This window comes from Pelodiscus sinensis, chromosome 2, assembly GCF_049634645.1.
Source record: "Pelodiscus sinensis isolate JC-2024 chromosome 2, ASM4963464v1, whole genome shotgun sequence".
Classification (NCBI taxonomy): Eukaryota; Metazoa; Chordata; order Testudines; family Trionychidae; genus Pelodiscus; species Pelodiscus sinensis.
The window spans coordinates 193,402,257-193,417,715 of record NC_134712.1 but is presented as its reverse complement, the minus strand read 5'-3'; the positions used below and the strand labels follow the sequence as shown (position 1 = coordinate 193,417,715).

Here is a 15,459-nt window from a genome sequence, read left to right as displayed (position 1 = left end):
GTATTTATAGTAGTGCTCCAAATTACCTCTCAGTTTTAAGTTAACACAACTTTTCAAACAATATCAAGTACTATCAGTTCCCTAGGAGTTAGAGATAGAAAATATATTAATATGCTATTGATTTAATTGTCCTATAAAGCCAAGATATTGTCCCTCACTGTGGAGATACCTTACTCAAAAGGGCCTTTGGTGTCTCTACACATAAATAGGATGATTCTACAGTGAAGAGAACAAAAACCAAAAAAGGAAAAACAGCTCTTAAATCACAGAAAAAAATCAATTGGTTACAGAAATACATGAAAATATTTTACCTTACAGCAAAGGAGTCCAGCACATCATTAAATATTATAGTATAATCAGAAGGGAAATATCAAAATAGAAAAATACAAGAATAAAAAGATACATATAAACAGGGTTCAATATGCTGGGGGCCCAGACATGGCCAACTTGTGGCTAAATACCACTGTTTGTAGTGCTTTCATTTTAGTAAGAAGGTTCTAGGATTTTTCAAATTTAAATACTTCATACATTTAGGAACAGGCTAATATAATGACCTCGGAGTTTTTCATACCTAGATTAGTCCTTTTCACCTGCCTCTTTGAAGGATCTCTAAGCTAATAGCAATAAAAACAACAGTTATTCCAGGTGTTGGGGGTTATTTGAGATTCAAGTGGTACACCTGAAAATGGTATGACACAGGGCCAAGACACCAAAAAGACATTTTTGGGTGCGAAGGTTGAAACACCTTAAGTTTCGGAGGTGAGGTGTTCATAACATAGTTAAATTCAAATTCTTTCAAAATGAACCTCCAGAATTTCTAGACTGGGGTCTCCAACCTTTTAGAGCAGGAGATCATTTTTTAAATTTAGGTGCAATGCCCTTTCCCTGTCTTCTTCCTGCCCCTTCTCCAAGGCCCTACCTTCCTCTCTTGCCCATCCTCCCTCACTTTTATCAGGCTGGGGTTGAGGGGCAGGCTCTGGTCTTGGATTAAGGGCTCCAGAGTGCGAGAGGGGCTCTGAGCTGAGTCTGGGCAGGCAGTTGTGATGTAGGGGAGGGGGGTTCTAGGTGCACACTCTGGGACAGTGTTTGGATGAGGGGTGCTCGGGGCTCAGACTTGAAGTACGGGTGGGGGTTCATGGCTGGGGTAAAAGTTTGGCTCCAGCTGGGCACTGATGGTGGCTCCTGGGTGGTGGAGCAGTTGGAGTTAAGACAGGCTCATTCCTGCCCTGGCCCTGGCCCACTCCCTACAGCAACCAGCAAACTCCATCCCAAGTCCTGTTGTGCCTCCTCTCTGGTCTGTGAAGAAAGGATAGACAGTGGGAGGAGGCACCTTGACATCAGCACCCCTCCTCTCCCTTCCCTGCCCTGCACAGACAGCAGGAGGCTCCCAGGAGGAGGGGGAGCTCCAAAGCAAAGGGCAGAAAATGAGCAGCGGTGGGGAGAGGGGCAGCTGAAGTGCCAGCCCTTGATAGCCTCTTGGGCAAACCAGTCAGGATCACCTGTCAGAGGCTCCAAGATCTACCAGCAGATTCCCAATCCACTGGTCGGTGACTACTAGTCTAGACACTTCTGAAAAATTAGACCTAGGTTATTAGGTCCATTTACAGCTAGGATTTGGTCAGCATATGTCAAATTTTGAATAGCTGAACACAGACCATATATAAAGTGTTTAACGAAGGCCATATAAAATGTTTTTGTTCTTCCTGAAAAAGATGTGGCGCTGAGACATAGAACTTGCAGAGACAAACAGCCTGGCAGTTGTTTTTCCAAGATTCCACTGGTTGATTCCTCTCAACTTCACACAGGGATTGAAACCAGACAGTTTCCTTTGCATTAAATCTACTGGGTATAATTCTGAACAAATTAAAGTCAATGGTAGAGTTTCCATCGACTTACTTAGGGATAGCATTTAATCTCTTGTGTCCCCCATCAGATACAGGATTTGGATTTATATGCATGCATTTCCTTGAAAAATTCAAACTTTTACAAGAACACTGCCCTTTTTTTGTGCAGAATAAATCTGAAGTACTGAGAAATATAGGGATTATTCATGCCAGTGTAAAATTGATCCATGAGTTACAGTTTTGTGGTGAGAGCAAAGCTGCTGGGGATATAATTGAAGAACAGTGAAATAATTAGAATTCTAAATCTCTAGGTACGGGTAATCTTGTGAAATGTGGTTACAGGAAGCCCTCACCATTCAGTTTCACTATCTGCAGTTTTGCATATTCACAGTGTGCTGCAGCATACCAACCTAAGCACGTGATGCAGCCATGATGACATTTTTTTCAGTGCGCTCTAATAACGGATCCTGAAATTTAAAAGGGAAATTGGAACTGCAATGATGCTATCCCGGGAAATTTTAGATATTTAATGTATGTATTGTATATTTTGAGTAAATATAGTAAATCTATTGCCTCCCTGTATCATTTTATATGGAAAATTTGGTTGCTTTGTGTTGGGAACATCGCCTGACTACAGTATTTGCAGAATTCACCATTCGTGGTGTTATGAAGAGAGTATCCCACAAAAATGGCGAGGGCTTCCTGTATATACTTTTTATTATTTTCAAAGCTTTGGAGTAGGAAACTAAAAAGTCTGATAAACAGATAACCTCTGAAAATCTCAGCAGTTACGTGGTTACACACGTTGCAGGCTCTGCAATATAAAGCTTAAATAAGCTTTTTACTACAGAGGCCTGCAGTCAAGCCTCTCCAGGAGCGGGCCCGCCCGCTCCTGCCAGCTCAACTCCCGGGGAGGAGGCTGCCACAGAGAAGCCTCCTCCCTAGGAGCTGGGCTGGCAAGAGCTGCCAGCCCCACTCTTGGGGAGCCAAATCCCCCGTGGGCTCTTCAAGGGAGGTGGCATCCCTGTGGGCTCTACAGCCAGCTCCCTGGAAGTGGTGCCAGCAGTGGCTGCTGGCCCCACCCCTGGGGAGCCAGCATGTAACCTGCAGCAGGGGACTGGGCGTGCCATGGATTGCTTCGGCCAGCTGGAGCAGCCCCTGCCTGCGGTCGGCCCCCAGCTGCTCCAGCCCCTGTGGTTAACCAGAACTGGTAAGTATTACCTGTTTAGAGTAATGCTTACTAGTTAGCTGGTTAACAGGTTAACCTTTCACATCCTTATTTTGGAGTTTAAATTAAAACAAAATAAGTTAGAAATTTGAAACTTCTGAGTGCATTCACTCTCTACTTGTGTCAGCCTTCTCTTTTCTGATACCAGCATTTTATTTTCTAATTCTGTAGACATATCAGATAAAAATGTCAGTCTATTTTTATGTTATATGAGCATAACAAGTGTGTGTTGTGAAGGGTACAATATTTTGGCCCCTCAAAATAATTTTAAAATAATGCATGTGGGTACATCATTAAAGGTGAAGAGCCAGTCTGCTCACTGACGCAGAAGGTGCTGCAAGATGTGCTATGCATGTCCTTGACTTTTATATAATAGTACAGGCAGTCCCCAACTTACACGGATCCGACTTATGTCGGATCCGCACTTACGAACGGGGCTTTCTCGCCCCGGAGGTCAAGGTGGCGGATTGCTATCTGCGAGCTCCGGGGCGAGAGAGCCCCGTTCGTAAGCTGCTCCGGTGCCCCAGGTCTGCTGGAGACCGTCTCCAGCAGACCAGGGGCACCGGGGGGTTCCCGCGCTTCTGAGGCTTTTCTAGAGCACCCCGCTGCCACCAGAGCAAAGCCTCAGAAGCGCGGGGAACCGCCGCTGCTGCGGCTTCAGTCCCGGTGCCTGTGGTCTGCTGGGGACGGTCCCCAGCAGACCACAGGCACCGGGACTGAAGCCGCAGCAGCGGCGGGTTCCCGCGCCTCTGAGGCTTTGCTCTGGCGGCAGCGGGGTGCTCTGGCAAAGCCTCAGAGGCGCGGGAACCCCGCTGCCGCTGCGGCTCTGCTCCCCGTGTCCCTGGTCTGCTGGGGGGGGGGGGCGCAGCTAGTGTGCCCCCCCCCCCCCCAGCAGACCAGGCTTTTGTTTTGGACCCTGGGGCAGAGCAGCTGGGGCGCTGCCGATTGGTCCTGCAGCGCCGCTCTGGGCACTACTGGACCAACCCGGCAGCACCCCAGCTGCTCTGCCCCAGGTCCTGATTCAGCCGCTGCTGGTCAGTTTCAGCAGTGGCTGAATCAGGACGCCTAGGGCAGAGCAGCTGGGGTGCTGCTGCGTTGGTCCAGTAGCCGGAGGGGCGCTACTGGAGCAACCCAGCAGCACCCCAGATGTTCTGCCCCAGGCGTCCCCAAGTCAGCTGCTGATCAGTTTCAGCAGCAGCTGACTTGGGGACGCTTGGGGTTCTTAAGTTGAATCTGTATGTAAGTCAGAACTGGCGGTCAGTTTCAGCAGCGGCTGAATCTGGACGCCAGTTCTGACTTACATACAGATTCAACTTAAGAACAAACCTACAGTCCCTATCTTGTACGTAACCCGGGGACTGCCTGTAAATGAAAAGACAAGTCTCCTTTCTTAAAAGTGACCTGCAAATAATTTTTAAAGTCCAGCTACTTTGTTCAGGGCACTAGGAGATAAAGATACTTTTAAGATAGGCACTGACTACATACTTAATTTTAAATCTTTTGTTCTTCTTTGAGTAGTGTCACTTTAGGAACTCCACAGTAGGTGTCAGGTCGCCCCAGCACCACAGATCAGAGTTTTCATGAGCAGATGTCAGCCGGACCGAGCATGTGTGGCACGCGTCTTTTGAGCTCTTGCACGGTCTGGCTCCCACCAGTTCCTTCTTGGCTGCCCCAGGTTACAGATGGAGAAAGACCTCTCTCCTCAACGACTCTAGTCAAAGAAGAAATTTCATTTTACATTACCTTTTCTTTACATAGTTCAGTCAGATTTTCATTGTTAGTCATAGTATAGTTCTAGTTATTTCGTTAAAAAAAATTCTGTATTAATCGTTCTTAAAAAAAAGAGAGAGAAGAAATAACAGTAATGGTACTACAAAAATCAAAAGAAAAGTAAGCTAGAGTCTGGTTATCCGTTATCAACACAGTGGTGACTGACTCCTTAACCATGCTGGGTTTGCCCGTGTTTAAAAAGTGCATCACGCTCCGAGAGCCTATGCCAGCTTCCAACGGTCACTCAGACAGTATTAAATATCTGGGTGAAATTCATGTGCCTCGAAAGTGCATATAAGTTGTGCAAAACTTACAGTGCGAATGCAGCGCGATAGAGAAATGAGTCTCAGGATGTTTTTGTTTGATAAAGCCCGGCAGCCCTCAGATTCAGAGTTGTCGAGCAAAGAAAAATGGAGAGCTTCTCCTACAGCTGCTCACTCTCATAAAAGGGCTTCACCAGCACGGTCTTTACCATTGGCCTTCACAAACAGAATAAGTACTAGGGAGAAGCCGGGAATATTTGGTGCTATGAAGCCGCGGTTTAAAACAGCCTCAGATCTGAAAACTTGGCACACAAGATCTGCAGCACCGGTAACTACAGAACTGACAAGATGATCAGCACCACCAACCTTGGTACCACGAGAGGCGCGCATGGTAACCCAGTAGGCACTGGACCAATCCGGTGCAGACGTCAGCACTGACCCATGTACTACAGACAGCGTGCGGTGCAGACACCGGCACCGACACCGACACATTCAGCACTGACAGTGAGATATGATTTGGAACATTTGGCACTAGAAGAAACTGGTGGTACCCGGCACTGAGAAAAGGATCCGAGTCCGGAACCACTTACTTTTTCAACCTGCTCCATCACTGTCACCTTTACTTTGTTCACCAGAACCATATCAGAGATATACCTACCCCATCTTCGAGGGGTTCTTTTAGATCACTCAATTCTCCATCTCTTTCTCTTCCTACTTATCATCTTGAACGCAGGTTGAGTGTCGGTTCACCACAATACCACTCTCCCAACAGATGGGAATACTGACACCATAGCCACCTACACCCCTACGAACATGCCTCTCATTGGTCACCATGATATTACCATTCAAGGCAGGGGTACATCCTGCTGCCAGGAACACCTGCCCACACGAGGATAATCACCCTCTCCTCCACCGCACAGTCTGAAACCTATAACGTCCTCTTCGATACCCTTATCAGTACACCAGCTTTCAGAGCCTGAGGAAGGCAGATTTCTGAAGTGGAGGAACAACAGCCAAACCTCTCTCCAACAGATTATTTCTCCTCATCCCCTGATGAGGCAGTTATGCCCAGGGACCGATCACCACCGGATGACCTCAAACAATTCCAAGAGCTTTTTAAGAGAGTGGCCACCAGCCAAAAAATACAGCTCACTGAGGTCCAAGAGAAGCAACATTGACTTCTTAAATATCTTCAGCACTGTTAGCACGCAAAAATAGCCATCCCTATAGATGAGGTTATTATAGATCCATAGACTTTAAGGTCAGAAGGGACCATTATGATCATCTAGTCTGACCCCCTGCACAATGCAGGCCACAGAATCTCACCCACCCACTGCTAGAATAATCCTCTCACCTATATCTCAGATATTGAAGTCCTTGAAACAATGGTTCAAAGACTCCAAGATGCAGAGAATCCTCCCACAAGTGACCCGTGCCCCATGCTACAGAGGAAAGCGAAAAACCTCCAGGGTCTCTGCCAATCTACCCTGGAGGAAAATTCCTTCCTGACCTCAAATATGGCTAAGACTCACCAACCAGACACCCAGAAAAAAGTTCTCTATAGCAACTCCTATCTTCCCACCATTGGCCTATTTACCACTGATAGTGAAAGGTCAATTAATTGCCAACATCATGTTACCTCATCAAACCATCCCCTTCATAAACCTATCTAGCTTTATCTTGAAGCCAGACAGGTCTTTTGCCCCCACTACTTCCCTTGGAATGCTGTTCCAGAACTTCACTCTTCTGATGGTTAGAAACCTTTGCCTAATTTTGAGTCTAAACTTTCTAATAGCCATCTTATATCCATTTGTTCTTGTGTCCACATTGGTATTGAGCTTAAATAATTCCTCTCCCTCCCTGGTATTTATCCCTCTAATATATTTAAAGAAAGCAATCATACCTCCCCTCAGCCTTCTTTTGGTTAAGGTAAACAAGCCAAGTTCCTTGAGTCTCCTTTCATAAGACAGGTTTTCCATTCCTCAGATCATCCTAGTGGCCCTTCTTTGTACCTGTTCCAGTTTGAATTCATCCTTCTTAAACATGGGAGACCAGAACTGCCCACAGTATTCCAAATGAGGTCTCACCAATGCCTTGTATAACGGCACTAACACCTCCTTATCCCTACTGGAAATACCTCGCCTAATGCATCCCGAGACTGTATTAGCCTTTTTCACAGCCATGTCACAATGGCAGCTCATAGTCATCCTGTGATCAACCAGGACTCCGAGGTCCTTCTCCTCTTCCGTTACTTCCAACTGATGTGTCCCCAGCTTATAACTAAAATTCTTGTTATTAATCCCTAAATGCATAACCTTACACTTCTCACTATTAAATTTCATCCTATTACTCTTATTCCAATTTACAAGATCATCCAGATCTTCCTGTATGATATCCTGATCTTTTCCTGAATTGGCAATACCTCCCAACTTTGTGTTATCCGCAAACTTTATTAGCACACTCCCACTTTTAGTGCTGAGATCAGTAATAAAAAGATTAAATAATAATGGTCCCAGAACTAATCCCTGAGAAACTCCGCTAGTAACCTCTCTCCAGCCTGACAGTTCACCTTTCACCATGACTCGCTGTAGTCTCCCCTTTAACCAGTTCCTTATCCACCTCTCAATTTTCATATTGATCCCCATCTTTTCTAATTTAACCAGTAATTCTCCATGTGGTATTGTATCAAATGCCTTACTGAAATTGAGGTAGATTAGATCCACTACATTTCCTTTATCTAAAAAATCTGTTACTTTCTCAAAGGAGATCAGGTTGGTTTGGCACGATCTACCTTTTGTAAAACCATGTTTTAATTTGCCCAATTGCCATTAACCTCAATGTCCCTAACTACTTTCTCCTTCAAAATTTTTTCCAAGACCTTGCATACTATAGATGTCAAACTAACAGGCCTGTAGTTACCTGGGTCACTTTTTTTCCCTTTCTTAAAAATAGGAACTATATTGGCAATTCTCCAGTCAAAAGGTACAACCCCTGAGTTTAGAGATTCATTAAAAAATTGCTAATGGACTTGCAATTTCACGTGCCAGTTCCTTTACTATTCTTGGATGAAGATTATCTGGGCCCCCCGATTTACTCCCATTAAGATGTTCGAGTTTGGCTTCTATCTCGGATTTGGTAATAGCTACCTCCATATCCTTATTCCCATTTGTTATGTTGCCATTATCCCTAAGCTCTTCATTAGCCTCATTAAAGACTGAAGCAAAGTATTTGTTTAGATATTGGGCCATGCCTAGATTATCCTTAACCTCCACTCCATCCTCAGTGATTAGCGGTCCCACTTCCTCTTTTTTTGTTTTCTTCCTATTTATATGGCTATAAAACCTTTTACTATTGGTTTTAATTCCCTTTGCAAGGTCCAACTCTACATGACTTTTAGCCTTTCTCACTTTGTCTCTACATGCTCAAACCTCTATAAGGTAGCTTTCTTTGCTGATCCCTCCCATCTTCCACTCCTTATATGCTTTCTGTTTTTCTTAATCACCTCCCTGAGATGCTTGCTCATCCAACTTGGTCTAAAACACTTACCGATACACTTTTTCCTCTTTCTTGGGATACAGGCTTCTGATAGCTTCTGCAACTTTAACTTAAAATAATCCCAGGTCTCCTCCACTTTTAGATCCCCAAATTCTTTAGTCCAATCCACTTCCCTAACTAATTTCCTTAGTTTATCAAAATTAGCCCTTTTGAAATCAAAAACCCTAGTCTCAGATTTATTTTTGTTTATCCTTCCATTTAGTTTGCAAGCATTGGAACAAAGGGACTAGTTCATGGCCCACGACCTGCAAGATGCCTACTTTCATATTATTGTACTTCCGGCACACAGACGGTTCCTACATTTAGTGGTTGGATCGGATCACTATCAGTACTGTGTCCTGCCCTCCAGCCTGTCATCAGCGCCCAGAGTGTTTTCCAAGATACTCGCTGTCGTAGCGGCATACCTACTTCATCGAGTTATGATTTTTCCCTATTTAGACAATTGTCTAATAAAAGGGCCATCAGAGACAGACACTCTATACATGATATCCATAACCAGACGCATGTTTGATTTCTTAGGCCTCATTCTCAATGAACAGAAGGCAATGCTTCTGCCTACAAAAAACTTAGGCTACGTCTACATTGCACTTTCTTGTGCAATAACATATGCAAATGAGATACAGTGATGCATATCGCCGTGCCTGATTTGCATACTTGACAAGCCGCCATTTTTACACAAAGGGCTTTTGTGCAGGAAGGAGCAGTGTACGCTGCTCCATCTTGTGCAAAAACCCCCTCTTGCGCAAGAGCCGTTCTGCCGCTTATTATCAAGCAGAACGGCTTTTGTGCAAGAGGGGGTTTTTCTGCATGAAGGAGCAGTGTAGACTACTACTCTTTGTGCAAAAGCCCCTTGTACAAAAATGGCAGCTCATTCAGTATGCAAATGAGGCACGGCGATGAATGTTCTTGCACAAGAAAGTGCAATGTAGTCATAGCTTTAGAGTTCATTGGAGCCCATCTAAATTCAACCACAGCGAGGGCATTGCAACGATTTTGAGCAATCCAAGACATTGTCTTTACCATCACAAACGACCCCAGAGTTTCAGTGCTTACCTGTCTTCAGCTCATGGGGCATATGGCGGCTACAATGTAGATGTTGCTCATGCGAGGCTCCACTTTTGCTGTCTTCAACTTTGACTTGCCCCCGTTTAGTCTCAGATAAAGCAGGACATACACAGACAAGTGTCCCTACCTGCCGATGTCATAACTTCTTTGAAGTGGTGGACCGAATCAAGCAATTTATTGGCAGGCGTCCCATTCCATTGAGACCAACCTACCACACAGATTACTTCCGATGCCTCCCTCATGGGATGGGGAGCTCATATGGGAGACATATCCATTCAAGGTCTATGGACGACCAAGGAATCTACTTTGCACATTAACTTATTGGAACTCTGGGCAGTCGCAAATGCATGCATACATTTCCTGACGCATACCCAAGGAACTGTAGTAAGGATACTTACCGACAACATCTCCACAATGTATTAGTTAAATCATCAAGGGGGCGCCCGTTCTCACTCTGTATGTGCCAAGGTGATTCGACTGTGGAACTGGAGCATCCAAAATGCGGTTACCTTAACGGCTTCCTACTTACCAAGAGTCAACAACATGTTAGCAGACTCGCTCAGCAGACATTTTTCACCAGAACACCAATGGGAACTCCAACCAATTTTCGGTCGCTGGGATCATTCACACATTGACCTTTCTGCCTCATACAAGAGGTAAGGTAAGGTCCCATGGGAAGCAAGACTGAAGGGAAAAACAACTGAGGAGAGTTGTTAAGGGCCCAAAAGCAAACAATTCCGCTGTGTAGGAAAGATAGAAAATATGGCAAAAGACCAGCTTGGCTTAACAAGGAGATCTTGCATGATCTCAAAATAAAAAAGGAGTCATATAAAAAATGCAAACTAGGACAACTAACAAAGGATGAATATAGGCAAGCAACACGGGAATGCAGGGGCAAGATTAGAAAGGTAAAGGCACAAAATGAGATCAAACTAGCTACAGGCATAAAGGGAAACAAGAAGACCTTTTATAAATACATTAAAAGGAAGAGGAAGACCAAGGACAGGGTAGGCCCATTGCTTAGTGAGGAGGGAGAAGCAGTAACAGGGAACTTGGAAATGGTGGAGATGCTCAATGACTTCTTTGTTTCGGTCTTCACCGAGAAGTCTGGAGGTGTGCCTAACGTAGTGAATACAAGCAGAGAGAGGGTAAGTTTAGAAGATAGGATACACAAAGAACAAGTTAAAAATCACTTAGGAAAGTTAGATGTCAGCAAGTCACCAGGTCCTGATGAAATGCATCCCAGGATACTCAAGAAGCTGATAGAGGAGGTATCTGAGCCTTTAGCTATGATCTTTGAAAAATCATGGCAGACAGGGGAGATTCCAGAAGACTGGAAAAGGGCAAATATTGTGCCCATCTATAAAAAGGGGAATAAGAACAACCCAGGAAACTACAGACCGGTCAGTTTAACGTCTGTCCCAGGGAAGATAATGGAGCAGGTAATTAAGGAAATCATATACAAACACTTGGAAGGTAATAAAGTGATAGGGAATAGCCAGCATGGGTTTGTGAAGAACAAGTCATGCCAAACTAATCTGATAGCTTTCTTTGATAGGATAACGAGCCTTGTGGATAAGGGAGAAGCGGTGGATGTCATATACCTAGACTTTAGTAAGGCATTTGATACGGTCTCGCATGATATTCTTATTGATAAACTAGGCAAATATAACTTAGATAGGGCCACGATAAGGTGGATGCATAATTGGCTGGATAACCATAGTCAGAGAGTTGTTAACGGTTCTAAATCCTGCTGGAAAGGGATAACATGTGGAGTTCCTCAAGGGTCTGTTTTGGGACCCGTACTGTTCAATATCTTCATCAATGATGTAGATATTGGGATAGAGAGTATGCTTATTAAGTTTGCAGATGATACCAAACTGGGTGGGGTTGCAACTTCTTTGGAGGATAGGGACATAATTCAAAATGACCTTAGCAAGTTAGAGAAATGGTCAGAGGTAAACAGGATGAGGTTTAATAAAGAGAAATGCAAAGTGCTCCACTTAGGAAGGAACAATCAGTTCCATACATACAAGATGGGAAGCGACTGTCTAGGAAGGAGCATGGCGGAAAGGGATCTAGGGGTCATAGTGGACCACAAGTTGAATATGAGTCAACAGTGTGATGCTGTTGCAAAAAAAGCAAATATGATTCTAGGTTGTATCAACAGGTGTGTTGTAAGCAAAACTCGTGAAGTCATTCTGCCGCTCTACTCTGCACTAGTTAGGCCTCAGCTGGAGTGCTGTGTCCAGTTCTGGGCGCCACATTTCAAGAAAGATGTGGAGAAATTGGAAAAGGTGCAGAGAAGAGCGACAAGAATGATTAAAGGTTTAGAGAACATGACCTATGAAGCCAGGCTTCATGAACTGGGCTTGTTTAGTTTGGAAAAAAGAAGATTAAGGGGGGACATGATAGCGGTTTTCAAATATCTAAAAGGGTGTCACAAGGAGGAAGGAGAAAATTTGTTCCTCTTGGTTTCTGAGGACAGGACAAGGAGTAATGGGCTTAAAGTGCAGCAGGGGAGGTTTAGATTGGACATTAGGAAAAAATTCCTAACTGTCAGGGTGGTCAAATATTGGAATAAATTGCCAAGGGAGGTGGTGGAATCTCCCTCTCTGGAGATATTTAAGAACAGGTTGGATAGACATCTGTCAGGGATGGTGTAGACGGAGCTTGGTCCTGCCTTGAGGGCGGGGGGCTGGACTCGATGACCTCTCGAGGTCCCTTCCAGTCCTATGATTCTATGAAGAATATGAAATGCCAGCAAATACTGTTCCAGAGCTGGCATAGTTCAAGGATCTCTAGGGGACGCCTTTCTCCTCCACCACTCATCCCCAGGGTTCTCAAGAAGATCAACAGAGACGGCACAACAGTGATTCTCATAGCCTCATTCTGGGCATGGTAAATGTGGTTTCCTTACCTTTATCGGATGTTTCCTCAATCACCTTCCCAGTATCCCGATCTCCTAACCCAGCACAGCAGGACGCTAATTCACCCTCAGCCCCATATGCTACGGTTGACAGCCTAGCTTATAATTGGTTCCAAGAACGTGAACTCCAATGTTTGAAGGAAGTGAAAAATGTTTCATTGCATAGCAGAAAGCAGTCCACTCGATCTACTTACCTTCAAAAGTGACTCAGATTCTTATCTTGGTGGACTGCTAGGCGTACTGCACCTTTGCATGCCATCTTGGACAACATCCTACATTTAAAAGAAGCAGAGTTAGCTCTAGCATCTTTGAAAGTACATCTAGCAGCTATCAGTGCATTCCACACTTCAGTGGATAGTTCTTTAGTATTTGCACATCCTACCCACACACAGGTTCCTCAATGGCCTCTCCAACCTATATCCTCCATGAAGGTTATCACCACCTCCATGGAACTTGGAGCTAGTTTTGGACACTCTAACCTGGTTGTATGGGTTTCTATCTCCATCAGTGCTGGGTGGGTTTCTAGTTATATTTGTTTTGTATTCTGCAAGAACATTGCAAAATCCATTCCCTCCCACCACTACCATATACAGTAAAACTCCAATAGTCCGGCATCCAATTGTATAGCACTCCCATTTGTCCGTCATCAAAATGGCAAGAGCCTAGTGAGTGAGCTTTGGCAAAAAACGAGTCACAAGGCAGCAGTGGTTACTGTATTAATAGTTTAAGTGATTAGCTGCACACTACTATATATGGTATCCTCTGCTTTCTGTATTCAAAGGCTTTGCAACAATAATGGTGAGTACTGTATATTTATTCTTTCATTCTATGACTAAATTTATGCATTACAGTATGTACAATAAAAAGGGTAAAAAAAGGTTAAAAAACTAAATCACAGTATACTGTATACAGTATGTACAATAAAAAGGGTTAAAAAACACTTTATATATATATAAACCATCTTATAGTACCTCCTGATAGTCCAGCATATCCGCTAATCTGGCACCACCTAGGTCCCAAAGGTTCCGAATTATCGGAAGTCTACTGTACTTAAAAATGCATTTTCTAACTATTCATCCTAATGACATTCTTTAAAAAAAAAATTAAAAAATCATCTTGCCAACTTCAGAAACCTATAATAAAATAATAATGAATAACATACCACCTTTAATCAGAGATTGTTAAAGTTCTTTGCTGTTATTGCTTTTCATATACAATCTTCCTGTGAGGTATCATTGTTTTAAGCAAAGATTGACATTTCTCCATGGCTACGTCTAGACTGGCACGATTTTGCGGAAATACTTTTAACAGAAAAGGTTTTCCGTTAAAAGTATTTCCTCAAAAGAGCATCTAGATTGGCAAGTGCCTTTGCGGAAAAGATTTGCTTTTGCACAAAAGCATCCGTGCCCACTATAGACGCGCTTTTACGGAAGAAAGTTCCGACGGCCATTTTAGCCATCGGGCTTTCTTGAGCAAAAAATTAAGGTGCCTGTCTACACTGTCCCTTTTACGCAAGTATTCTTGCACAAGAGGGCTTATCCCTGAGCGGGAGCATCAAAGTATTTGCGCAAGAAGCACTGATTTTGTACATTGCAAATTCAAGCGGCCAGTGTAGACAGCTGGCAAGTTTTTACGCAAAAGCATTTGCTTTTGCACAAAATTTTGCCAGTCTAGACGCACCCTTTGTATTTATATGGCAGGTATTTGAACTGATTTAATGCCACTAAAGTTTGACTTTTTTTTTTCATCTGTAACGGCAGGATCATTAGGTAGCATGATTTTAGTTCACTCTGGGAAGAGCTCTGATTTCACACTAAATGGAGATTTAATAGTGACTCTAGCGCACAGCTAAAGCTGTGGCCACGAAAAAGAATATTGTGACTTTATATTAGGAAGAAGATATAGTTCAAGGAATTGAGTATAATGGTCACAGTATTAAATCATAAATTTAGGTTCAGATAAGAACAGTAGAGGCTAGAGAGGGTGCAGGGCCTTTCAGCACACCCACTAATTGCAGAATCCATGTTCCATAATGGGCAGTTGGGTATGAAGTAGGGATGTGATACTATACACATATCATCAGTTAACCTTCATGGTGACACGCAAGGGTCCCCACCCCCAGTACTGCTGTCTTTATATTAGAGGCAGCAGGGCAGATGGGAGTCAGTGCACAACCTGTGTGCACCAACTTCCACAGAGCTGCCTCCCTATCCCCACCCCCACATGTAAATGTGTAACTGGTGAAAATTTCAGCAGTTACAAGTTTTATTTTTAAAAACGCATTTTAACATCCCTATTATGAACATCTATGCACTGCTCCAGGAAAGCACTTTTTAAATGAGTAATAGCCACTGCTGTGCACTGTCCCTCCAGCCCCTACAAAGTATTCATTCCCTTTGAGGCTACTTTTACATGTCAAGAAGGAAAAATAAACAATACAGGTTGATTTTATTTGCTCTGTATGTCCCCATGGCTATTCAAAATCAGCTTGCTTCTTTTAAACAAAAAGTATAACTTCTTATAATGAAGTTATGTTACTGTGAAAAACTGCAAAAATATCAGCATGCTGACAACTAAGAGTCAATCTCAGCTCCTTCATAGAGAAAGGTCAGGCGAGTAGGGCACAGCTGATGTAATTTCTAAACAAATGTAAGCTGAATTTCCTCAAGTTATATATATTGATTTTCTTTAATTGGGGCAACTGAACTCCAGTTGCTGTAGTGGAAAAATCTATAAAATAATATGATAAGTTGCTAATTTCTCTATTAAAAGAACTGCCGTAGAAGCCGTCAACCTTATAAACTG

At 43.6% G+C, this 15,459-nt stretch overlaps 1 protein-coding gene and 1 long non-coding RNA gene across 6 annotated transcripts in view; one reads left to right on the top strand and one right to left on the bottom strand.

Moving 5' to 3' along the window:
- PLCL2 (phospholipase C like 2) overlaps nt 1-15,459 on the top strand; it is a 212,238-nt gene that overhangs the window by 187,025 nt on the left and 9,754 nt on the right. The window lies entirely within an intron of this gene.
- The window catches only part of LOC142827305 (uncharacterized), a 60,413-nt gene continuing 49,600 nt past the window's right edge, over nt 4,647-15,459 (bottom strand). The window contains exons 3-4 of the long non-coding RNA XR_012901965.1: nt 12,849-12,926; nt 4,647-4,783 (exon numbers count right to left, since the gene is read on the bottom strand). This is a non-coding gene — a long non-coding RNA (uncharacterized LOC142827305). The remainder of the gene's footprint in view (nt 4,784-12,848; nt 12,927-15,459) is intronic.